Source organism: Brassica rapa, chromosome A09 (assembly GCF_000309985.2).
Source record: "Brassica rapa cultivar Chiifu-401-42 chromosome A09, CAAS_Brap_v3.01, whole genome shotgun sequence".
Lineage (NCBI taxonomy): Eukaryota > Viridiplantae > Streptophyta > Magnoliopsida > Brassicales > Brassicaceae > Brassica > Brassica rapa.
Window position 1 is genome coordinate 18,429,634 of NC_024803.2, and position 11,583 is coordinate 18,441,216.

General features: G+C 32.8%; 2 long non-coding RNA genes across 10 annotated transcripts; one reads left to right on the forward strand and one right to left on the reverse strand.

Annotated features, from left to right (window-relative positions):
* Positions 1 to 1,459: 1,459 nt before the first annotated feature.
* LOC103833866 lies at positions 1,460 to 3,475 on the reverse strand. Its single transcript, XR_626318.3, has 3 exons — positions 3,227 to 3,475; positions 3,009 to 3,122; positions 1,460 to 2,640 (listed from the first exon to the last, which is right to left on the reverse strand). It is a non-coding gene; the product is annotated as an uncharacterized LOC103833866 (long non-coding RNA).
* Positions 3,476 to 3,936: 461 nt separating this feature from the next.
* Positions 3,937 to 8,842, forward strand: LOC103833869. 9 transcript variants are annotated; one of them, XR_004450912.1, is made up of 7 exons: positions 3,937 to 4,414; positions 4,491 to 4,586; positions 5,075 to 7,458; positions 7,698 to 7,798; positions 7,896 to 7,911; positions 8,237 to 8,334; positions 8,504 to 8,842. It is a non-coding gene; the product is annotated as an uncharacterized LOC103833869 (long non-coding RNA). The 9 variants fall into 9 exon arrangements; XR_626320.2 differs by having other exon boundaries at positions 5,075 to 7,798; positions 7,896 to 8,153; XR_004450913.1 differs by having other exon boundaries at positions 5,075 to 7,798; positions 7,896 to 8,153; positions 8,539 to 8,842.
* The last annotated feature ends 2,741 nt before the right edge of the window (positions 8,843 to 11,583 follow it).

Sequence of the window (11,583 nt, forward strand, 5' to 3'; positions counted from 1 at the left end):
CATTTTTATGTTTGCTACACTTTTATTAAAAAGTAAGTAAATTACTTGTAATTACAGTTGAAATTCAGTATATAAATCATGAATTATTTTTCATTCTTATATATATTAATCTGTTGGTACTTTTCTTCTCGTTTATACGTTTTTAAACCTATTCATGATTTAGATAATGTAAAAATGAGTCGATTTAAAATTTGTTTCTAAATTTAGTTAGATAACATAACAATTGAAAATTGATTATTTAAGAATATGCACTTTTTATTACTACTTTTATCAAATTAACCATATCATCCAAACTGATTAAGATTATTAAACAAATATTGTTTTTAGTTTTTAGAGCAGAATTGGTTGTTTCATTTTTATTTGATTATCTTTCGAATATAATTTTTGAACATTAGTTATATATATAAGGTTACTTTATTATTTCCTTAAGAAAAATACCATAATGTTTTATTAGTAAACTTTTTTTTTAAATGATGTTGTTGTTTTATGTTCATAATATTATATTTCAATAGATATATTGCGTACTACATATTTGGATTAAGTACTACTGATTCACTGAATACCTATGGTTTTGTAAAAGTTTATTATTATGAAATTTATTATCTATTATAGTCTATTAGTATAATATAAAGTTATAAAAGTAGATTCAAACTAATAATTATTTTACAATCATAATATACCGATTTTAATGCTACAAAAGATAACCGTCTTTTGTCGTTCCCATGGATGCGGAGTTGCCGGTTTGGTTTACAGAGTTAGTTTGAGTCTGTGAAAGTGTTGTTGTCAAAAAAAAAATCTACAAAAGATAATGTATCTATAGGTTAATGGAATTTAAACCAATATATTTTTTGGCTAAGTTCATTAAAGAACTTTGGTAAGCATATAAACTTTCTTTTAGTAAAACTTGGTTAAACTGCTCGGTTGACCAACTTGTTTAGAGAGATATACAGAATCGTAAAATTTATGGTACCAACTCTGCATCCATATTGTTTGTATTTATCTTCTCATTGTCCTCTGCTGCTACCTTTTTTTTGTTGGTAAAACTTTTGCTGTTACTTCTCGGAGAGAGCCACGTAAAAAGTAATTGTTGCATAATATTTTCTTCTGCTTGATTTTAATTCTCGAAAGAGTATAATACTGATTGACCGATAGGATACTGTAAGCTTACCATTGCGAGAGAAAGAAACGCGTAGACAACTCTCAGGTTGCGAATCTTGCGATCCAGACCGGAGAGAGTTATGGTTTTTTTACTAATCAGTTTCTCTCCTTCGTCTACAGATGAACTAAACAAAATTTTATTACGCAAGTAATTAATTGCATGTGGCAAGTCTCACGTCTCTTACCGTGCATTCCATAACCAATCCGTTTTTTTAAAAAAATTTCTGGTCTAGCCCAATTTTCTCTCGCTTGGTTTGGTTTAATTATCGTTGCATTTACGTTTGAATACAGGAGCATATCATTGAAAACAGAATTAAAATGTAGATCTGATATTGAATCTTCGTCTTTTCGGTTTTACGGGAACCTCTAATTACATCCATCTTGAATTTATATTACAGTTTCTTTATTACCTGAGAAAAATAAGAAACACAGAGCATCCTTACGTAATTGAGATCTGCCTCCATGTTCCACACTATCCTACTTTTTGCACACAGAGAAAAATAAGTTCTTCCTAGCTTCCATGATAACCGGTTTAATCTTTTTCCATCTCTCCAATATTCCATCAACAATCAATTCCTCTGCAACCTTAATTCAACAAATGCAATCACCATCAAAAATTTTTTCTACCATACACAAAGGATCTCTTAATCCAAGAGCTTAATCATGAGAAGGTTTATTTTGATAAGAATTCACACCCATTGAAGATTTTGGAATAGAAGATATCTTCGTCTCCAATAATAGCCCAAGTAGAAGATTATCATTAGCTCGTGGTCTTTCCTCAGATTATGGATCTCCCAGAATCTCACCTGTTCTTGGTATTAAGTAAACAGCTGCCTCAAAGGCTGCAACTCCTGGCTTTGATCTTCAGTTTCTCTCTGCCACTTCTGTTGCTTCACCACGGCTTGTTTAAGTAAACTGTTCTCCTGGACAATAGCTTCTAGCTGCTGCCTCAGCATCAAGTTCTCCTGTTATAGACCGCTTTGCATCGCTGCATCAACACCTGCACGTGCGTTGATGGACTTATCAGAAGCTTATACCAGTACGGCCTTTAGCTCTTTTATGTCTGAAGCATTCATCATATCTCTGACAAAGAGATCAACCGACACAGTGCCATCCAATTGCAAGACTCTCTCCTTCCTTGATGATCCTTATCCTCAACTTTGCTTCTTATGAATCCTTATTTGCAGATTCTGAACGAAGCAGATTCAAACACTACAACACTGATCCCACCATTACTTGTCCCTATCGCTGCACCAACAATCAACTCACCGTATGGACCTACAGTCCCTGACCCTGGCTTGGGATATCCTTTAACTGTCTCTAGATCGTCTTTTCTCTTTACAGTCTCAACATCTCTTTGAAGAATCGTCGCTGTAACAGCTCCTCATGTAATCATATATCTTCTCTCCCTCTGTTCGTAATTAAGTTTGGTCCACTGCGATTTCGTGGCATAGCCTAACAATTCCAGAACCATCATTGTTCCTGCTTAAATCCAAAAACTAAATAAGCACTCTCGATGTAATACTAAATAAGCACTCTCGATATAATTATTTCAAACAGTTTTCATTCAAGTGATTAGAAAACAAATATGATGCTGATCTGTTTGTGTGATAAAAAAACGAAGGAAAACTACAAAACAATGAGAAATAAAAATCTGGAATAAAGAAGGCGGAGTTGTGTATAGATTTTAAACGGCGATATTAATCAAATCATATACTAAAAATCTACAACAGAAACTCCAAAACACAATGGAAAACTATAATCTGGAATCAGAAAAAGGGAGATGTGTAGAGAATTTCACCGGAGATATTATTCAAGCTATGAACTAAAATCAGTGTTTAATAGGTAACCTGAGAATCAAGAAGGAGCATGTCGACTCCCATGAGATCTCCACCACGGCGTACATTCCTGGCATCCCAGAAACGGAGCAGGGAAACTTGAACAGTGGAGGAAGAGCGGCTGTTCTGTAAATCAGAGAGGAAATCCAAAGCCTTAGCCATTTCGGTTACTGTGATGCTGCTTAGTTTAAAAGGAATGAGAAGATGATTCTAAAAGCAGGAACTCATACCTTTTTATAGCAGATCTTTCACCGACATGATTGATGGAGGGCTTTATGACAGAATTTCGGTTACTGGTCTCGTCTCGCAACCGACAGGAAGAAGGTTAAAGATCAGCTGCGCGATAAGGGAACTCTAGTTCTGTCTCGACATCCTATGCCGGAGACGAAAGCTATGCGCAAACCCTAATACTAAAACGACGTTAAGAAGAGCGTTTACATCTGGATGAATTAATTGATGGGCTCGCCAACAGATAGACATGTAAGGCCCAGTTTAACTAAATATCCACGAAACCACATTTAAATGAAACGCGGCGTGTCTGTGTGTTTAGACACGTGTCGCCTTCTAGGAAGATTATTTTCTGACATGGCGCTCTCACAGGAGAGAGTAGCTCTAGTTTATATTATTAGATATTAATTTAAATAATTACCTTTTGTTTGTATTTTCCATATTTTAATGGTTTTCTATTTTAATTAAGACTAGATTTTGACCTGCACTTTCAAAACGCGGAATCGTTTCTTTTTAAAATTTCGTTTAAATTAATAAATATTTGTCTAATCTATATTTTAATAGATTTTTATTTGTTTATCGGTAATTTTTTTAATATTGTCTTCTTTATTTTTTAATTAATATTAAAATTAAAATGTTTGTTTGTGAACTAATTAATTAGTTAAAAGATTTTAAAATGGTAAACTTCTACTCAATAAATTTAATTATATTGTGATGATATATTTGGTAAGTTTATTTATTTATAATTTTGTCTTATTAAGGAAATATTATATGAAAAATATAATAGACTTTACATTTTTCATTCAACATATTTTTAAATTATAATAACCGAAATATTTAATAATAAATACGTATGTAAATTGACTTATTGTTGGTTTTTGAAAAAAAATGTGTTGGGCTTTGTTTTAGTTAGGATTTGTCTTTTTGTCTGATAAAATGGGCCAGAATTGCCCAAAGAGAGCAAAAAAATCTGTTGCTTCAAAATCTATGTTTTTGTGGCCGTTTGCTTTAAAAAAAAAAAACAGAATGGGAAAGTAAAAAAAATTCTCGATCCAATTTTTCTTTGACGAATCGACGACACGATATTACAGAGATAAAGAACCGATGGGAGAATCAGTGGTTAGATCTTGATGGATAGGGCGTTGGTGAAGATCGAAATTGTTGCTTGGTGAATGTTTCTCATGAATCGGGTATTGATCATAAGCCAAACTAAAATTTCGATCTGATTTCCTTTCCTCTTGGCATAATAATTGTTTTATTCTGCAGAATCACGGTTGAATAAGATTGATCAGTGATTTGCTTGGTCACTTAAGATCTCCGAGCAAAAACAACTTCCAACTTCTTAGATGGATGATAACAGAGGTAATCCTTTTTATATAAGATGCATCGTAACATCTTTCACCTTCGTTACTTCCTTTCGCTGATGTCCCAAAAGAATTTATTTGCTGTCTCTTATGCTAATGACTGAATAATATATGTTTATGCTTGTACAATCTATATTCCTCAATTTGCTGTCTCTTATGCTAATGACTGAATGAGATATGTTTATGCTTGTAAAATCTATGTTCCTCAATTTAGAGTCTCTTATGATTTATTCTAATTTTTTATTTCAGGCACTAACAAATTAGTGTATGAATAATTTGATTAATCTGTTATAAAGCAGAAGCTGAATGATATATGTTTAGTTTGTTGGCTTATTAATGTTTACGACTCATGTGCAGGTCTTGTAGTGACAGAGAGTACTGGTAGAACTTTATTAATACCAGTAGAACTTTATCTAGTACTGGTAGAACTTTATTAATATTTTGTAAATCTAAACGGTTAACTAATGTTTTCTCTTAATTTTACAGAACAGAGTCTATATGTTGTATGATGATGAAAGACATGAGGCAAAGTCAAACAAAACTTGGGCACCAGTATGTAATAACATGTATCCAATCATTCGGCAATGATATAATCTGTAAGTTACTATTAAACATTTTTCAGAATTTTAGACGCTAGGAATGGAACTGACAATTGGTAGTTAGGATTGAAACCGGAGTTTGATTGATTGATTTGGTGTTATTATCTGTAGATAGGAGAATTATATTGCTTTCTGCAACGTAGAACTTTTCCTAAAGTTCATTTTTCGTGTTAGAAATAATATATCAAATAATTTTAACAACAAAGATCATATGTTTGTTTCTGAGGCTTCACATCCTCACCAAAAACTCACATTTCAATCAAAGTAAGAATCCTTCCCTTACTTTCAATGTAAGTCCTTTTGCATGTTGCATGAATTTTTTGCCCCTAAAACATGTTACATATAAATTTAAAATCAGTAGCTAATCCCATCCTTTGTAAATAAGACATAATCGAGTAATAAATACAGGGAAAAACGCTTACAGTCTCATCAGCCAAGACGAATTCCATGGTCTCCACGGATTGAATGTAGTGTTTCCAAGCGTGTAGAACCTTTACATGAACCAACCAAGTGTTTTTCCATGGTTTCAAGTCGCCGAAGACGACCGATTGATCATTAGGACCTTTCAATGTTTGTATTTGCATCTTAGTAGCCATTGTTATGTTTTTTGTTTTCTTCGAAGGTGTGGGTTTCAATAGAAAACCGGTGCTGCCTATTTATAATATTGATCGGATTCAAAGCGATGTGTTAGGTTTTGGAGAAACTTGGGGAGAAAGTTGGAGGATATTTTCTTTAATGTCTATAATTTAAGATTAGTTTTGGAAAATTCAGTTACCATGTTAAATAGTTAAAATATTTTTCTGCGTGTTCCTCAAGTTGGGGGATTTCTTTTTTTATTTGATTTGATTCCGTAAATCTCTGAGTACGAAATATGATTTTTCGCTACTGCATGGGCCTAAGAAAACGTAAATGTAAGTAGAAAATAGGTTGGGCTTTTTTTGTCAATCGAATAACACTGAAAATAATTTAAATAGGGAATGAAATGTTTTGTAATTAATAGGAAATTTCAGGGGCAGATTCGTAAGAAGTATTCTGCTTTAATAGTATAGATTAGGGTTTTCTAAATTTAAGAATTTATTATAAATAGGCATTGAAGCCTAAAGTTGTATTCAGACTGATAATTAGTAAACTGGCTGTTTTGCTTTATACCTTGTTCGATTTGATTAAATTCATCAACCAGAAAGTTGGTCTCAAGAAACTATCGAAAGAAACTTTTGATTGATCTAATAACAGGTCTCTAAGAACCCTAAAGGTTACTTGATCGACCGTTCAACCTATTTGTCCGCTGCATGTAACCCCAATTTTCGGTTGTCTGATGCCCCCTCTCCATACGGTAAGTTTTGAAAAAATTAACTGATCCCGTTACACCCAGACCTACTGAACTGTTCCGATTCCGACTACATGACAACCGAAACGAAAGAAGAGAGGTTTCTCGCTCGGCGCCTAAAGCGCACTATGCTCCGTTTTAACAAATGAGAGTTTTCGGTGGAACCGGTGAACTACGCGAGCTGGTTAGATGTGTGGGACAGAGGGCTCGTAGTACCTGCATCAGAGGAAGAACAAGCTGCTTCGGATGAGAATGCTCCGAAGAAAGCACGTTTGGAAGAGTCCAATACTAGGACTTAAACAACCATGTCTTCTCTTTATCAAATAATGCATTAGCATCTCTCACTTTTCTTTTAATCTATTTCTTTTTTTTTTAAACTCAGTGTGGTAGTTGTTGTTTCGATTAGTGATAAAACATCTTTTCAATTTTGTTTAAATCTATTCCTCTTTTTTTATTCTAAAAAACTCAGCGTGGTGGCTGTGGTTCCAATTAGTAATGAAAATCATTTACAAAATAAAACATTTACATCACGTGTATCTGTAAAGTCAGTAATGCACTCTTGCATATAATGTGAGAACTTATTAAACCCCTAGTCTATCTATATCTCTTATATAATAAAGTAGATTATGCTCTCTCCTTAAGCTGTCCACATCAGCAAGGAGTGAGGGGCTTTTTTAGACACGTGTACAGCTTCCCCAAAAGCTAATCTATATCATTTCGGTTTCTCTTTCGTTTGCGAAAACTCAACTCATCAAAATTGGCCCATTAAAATCGTTCAAAACGATGAAAATTAAATCCTTAATAATGGTCCGTTAAAATACTGCAAATAGACTCCACAAAACAAGCATGTAACAGGCCATTTAAGGCCCATCTCTACTTGCAAAGTTTCCGTCTTCTCTGTGTCCTCTTTTGCAGTGCCGATGAGGATTCCTCTGTGGTAACTGGTAAGTAACTGCATCGCATTGAATCATTTCATTAAGCGCTTACATTAACTTCCTCAAGCCACCTATCCCACTACGTCAAGTTCATAACCCCTCCACACCATCGATTTGATAATCCCTAATTCCTGATACTATAAATAAGTCATGAAATCCTCCCCTAATAACAATGATTTATTTATCATATTCATTATTAGACAGTTTCCTTACAAAATAATGGTGTCCTCTTCGATCATGCTCCTCAGATGGTGGTTACCGGTTACCCGACTTCTCTGTTTTTGGGAGGCAGGCAACGTCAGGAAAGTGGAGTGCTCATGTGGATTGACATGCTCCTCCTTGTGAAAAGGTACGCCTATTCATTTTCGGTCGCATATCTCTTCCTATTCTTAACTACTCACCCTACTTTACTTGACGAGGTTCTGCATGTTTCTTCCTCTTTACAGTCGGCACTTCTCCAAGGTTCCATCTTTGCACATCGTCTAAACATGTTCTTTGAAAGAGGATTTTATTTACGACCTAAGTGGCTTTGATGTAACGAGGGGCAACAACTACTTTAAGTTCAAAGATTCACCTGTAGCTATTCCATTCATCAACAACACTAAGTTTGTTGAACTCACTGTGGGACCACCTCCAATACCACTTGAGCTCTTTAGGTTCCATAGTTACGAGCAGCTACAGGCTCTGGAAAACACAAACACTGAGTTTCTCGGCCTGTTTCTGATTTTGTATTCAGTAAGTTCATTTCCGGTTAACATAACCACATTTATCTTATTTTCTCTTGCAGACATCATATGGGAAGTCAGTCTCATCAAGAAAACCTGCAATGACCCTGCTCACTCCTCAGACAATTCAACGCATTATGGCAAACATTTGTATTGATGGGTACATCTCCTGTCTCAGAACTAATTAGTTGTTTTTAAATTATTTCTATTGCCTTTACGTAGTACCAATTTGCTACGAATTAGCTATTACCAAATTATTTTATTGCTTTTCCATATTATTATGTTTGTGTTAATAAACTTACATACCACGGATGCATACGTTCGTCTAGATGCTTACTTTTCAGTCCCTGCTCTGATGGTGAAGCTAGCTACAACACACACACTAGCATTACCTGTGTTGCAGTCCCAATGAACCAAACGGCTCCATCAACTGAAACCACAACAACTGCATAAGTCACTGTTGGCGATAGCTCAGCAACGGAACAACATGTTGCAGCAGAAGAGAGGGCGCTCAAGAAACCACGCAAGGCTTAGCTGCTTAAGTTACCCATATGAAGAGTTCTCTGCATTTTCTGAAGTTTTATTTGCATTGTCTTCTTCAGCCATCATTAGGTTTGACATTCATGTTTGCAACTTATACAATCAATAAAAGAATATTTCAATGCTAAGGACCACCGTGTTGATAGTCAACACGTTCTTTTAGTTAACGAAGGAATTTCAAATACGTTACATATTTGGTTTGAAGCTACACAAAACAAAACAAAAAAAACATTTAAAATTATACTCTATTTCGGCGCCAGGCTGTGATAAATATACCAGTTTATAACACAGGAGAAATCACTATCCAATATCATTATCATAAGAAGGATGAGGCAGAACCATCTACCCAAAACCTGTCACATGATTATTTGATTGTTATTTCATATTCTTGCCTAATTTTAACCATGATTGCTTGCCACTATTTTAGAATAACTCTTGCTTGGTAAATGATGTTCTGAGTATCTGATTAGTTGCATGATGATTTAGTTTGTAACCAACGGTGAAAGAATCTACTGCTCTTTACTAAAGATTGGATGTAATTAGTTCATTTGTTCAGATACTCTCTCTACTATGCTGTTCTATAGAAGAAGCATCAAACTCTGAATATTTTCTACTTCATGCTATCTAACACATGATGGTTTTCAGAGTGTTACAACTGAGTTTCCGTATTCTTGAATATGACAAAAGCGGCTTTAAGCTATTAGTATTGCTCGAAGAAACACATTGGACTGAGGCTTAAGATCCCATCTCTCATATGATGCGACTGTGAGCTTGTGTGTGTTTTAGTTGCATTAGTTAATATCGATATGAAAAGTCTCAAGGTATATCAGTATGCAACACATACTCGAAACATATTTCATTATATCTTTGTAGTTTTTCATACTTTAACATGCAGCAATGGGAAGGCCTGTTGCCTAGCTGGGTTCCAATTTGCGAATCTCTGGTGGTCTTGATTTTCTTCAAGTATCAAGCATATTTCTCTTCTGTTTTGTTTTTGCTAATGATTTGGTTCTGTAATAATCTGTATTAAAATCAGGGGCCAAATCTATTGTCACAAGCCAAAAGCCCATGATATGAAGTGTTAGTTTGTCAACTCTGTTACAAAAACACTTGAAAGATTATCGTTGAAGAGGAAAAATAGTAAGTTATAAAAACTCCATAAGAGATCTTAGGTGTTCAATTTGGATTTAGATTTAATTTTGGTTCGTTTTTTTTTAAGTTTTAAGTATTTTGGTTTATAAAAATTAACCATCATATTAAATTCATATCTACATTAGTTTCGTTTCAAATATATTGTCAGTCTTCGATCTATTTGATTTTATACCACCAAATCATAAATATTATTTAAATTTATAATATTTTATATGATTAGAAATGGATAGTATTAAACACACAAATATATTTTCAGGTAACCTAATTTTAAATAGAATGGTATTTCGGTTTTATATAAATATAAAAAATTAATAAAAAGATTAATAATTATGATAATTTTCATAATAATAAACATAATAAAAGTTAGTGATATCAAAATATTTTAAATTAACAAAATTTAACATAAAATAAATATGTCATCGAAATTTTTTTATTTAGTTTGGTGAAAATGAAAAAAAACTTCGAAAACATTTTCATTAAAATCAACGACTAATACTGTATTTTAAAAATAAGCTATATATATTAATTATATTATATAATTTATCAGATATCTAAATTAATATCTTTAAAGTATTCATTTATTGGTTTATTCGGATTGATTGGTTTATAACCGAATTTTATCCAAATATTGTGATTTAGAAAGAAAAAAAACATTTGATTTATATGATATTAGCAGATCCAAACCACTTTCTTTATTTTGGTTTAGTTCGTTTTAGTTGGTTCATGTTACATATTAAACATCACAGATTATTATATAGTAATACTAGGAATATGGTTTTTAAGACCGACTCTTTCAACCGCTCAGACATCCATCCCTTTCTCTTACCTACTTTGACTCAGATCTTCGGTATACCTCATACAAGATAAGCATAGGAAATGATATTCAATCAAAACAAGTAAATTTCTTCACAGTTTGGCTGTTCGGGTGAAACAAGAGAAACACATATATCAATAACTAAAATTGACAAACGTTTGTGTCCCCAAACTTAACTGCGATCGTTTGCCTTCTCTCCCTTTTGTTCTGCATTTTTCCTTTGCAATTAATAAATAGTGATTTCTTTCGATTTTTTCTTTGTCCCACTAAAATTTATGTTTACAGCGATTATTGCAGTGATTCACAAAGAAAGAAAAATGCCATCCACTAAAAATCCCTACACCACTGGAACTAAGCACTATTAAATGGATCAAATAACAATTTTGAATTCATTAGAAATGAAAGATACAACTACGCGCCGGCAAACCACTAGTATATATATATTTTATATAAAGCTTGGTTCTTCAAAGTTGCTAATTAACATGATCGCGACATGTGTCAATAAATTTTTTAAGATTTTGACATGTGTCAAAAATATAACATCCTTTTTTTAAGATTAAAAAATATGATATATTATTATAAAAATATGTTTTTACAGTTATTTTTAAGATTTTGGAAATGAACAATTACTATTACATAGTCTTTTACAATTATATATTGTTACAATTATGAGATAGTAATTTTTTTTAATCCTAAACAAGTAAATACTTATAAAAGATTATTTGAAAGTAAATTAATTTTTTGTTTAAAAAAATATAATTTTCGTTTTTAAAGATACTAAAGAAAGAAAATTTTGAAAGAAAAATATTAACTAAAATTTTTTTAAAAACGAATTATCAAAATCCTACAAGTACAAGAAATTATTTAATAAATATCATAAAGTAAAACTAACTATAAAATAAG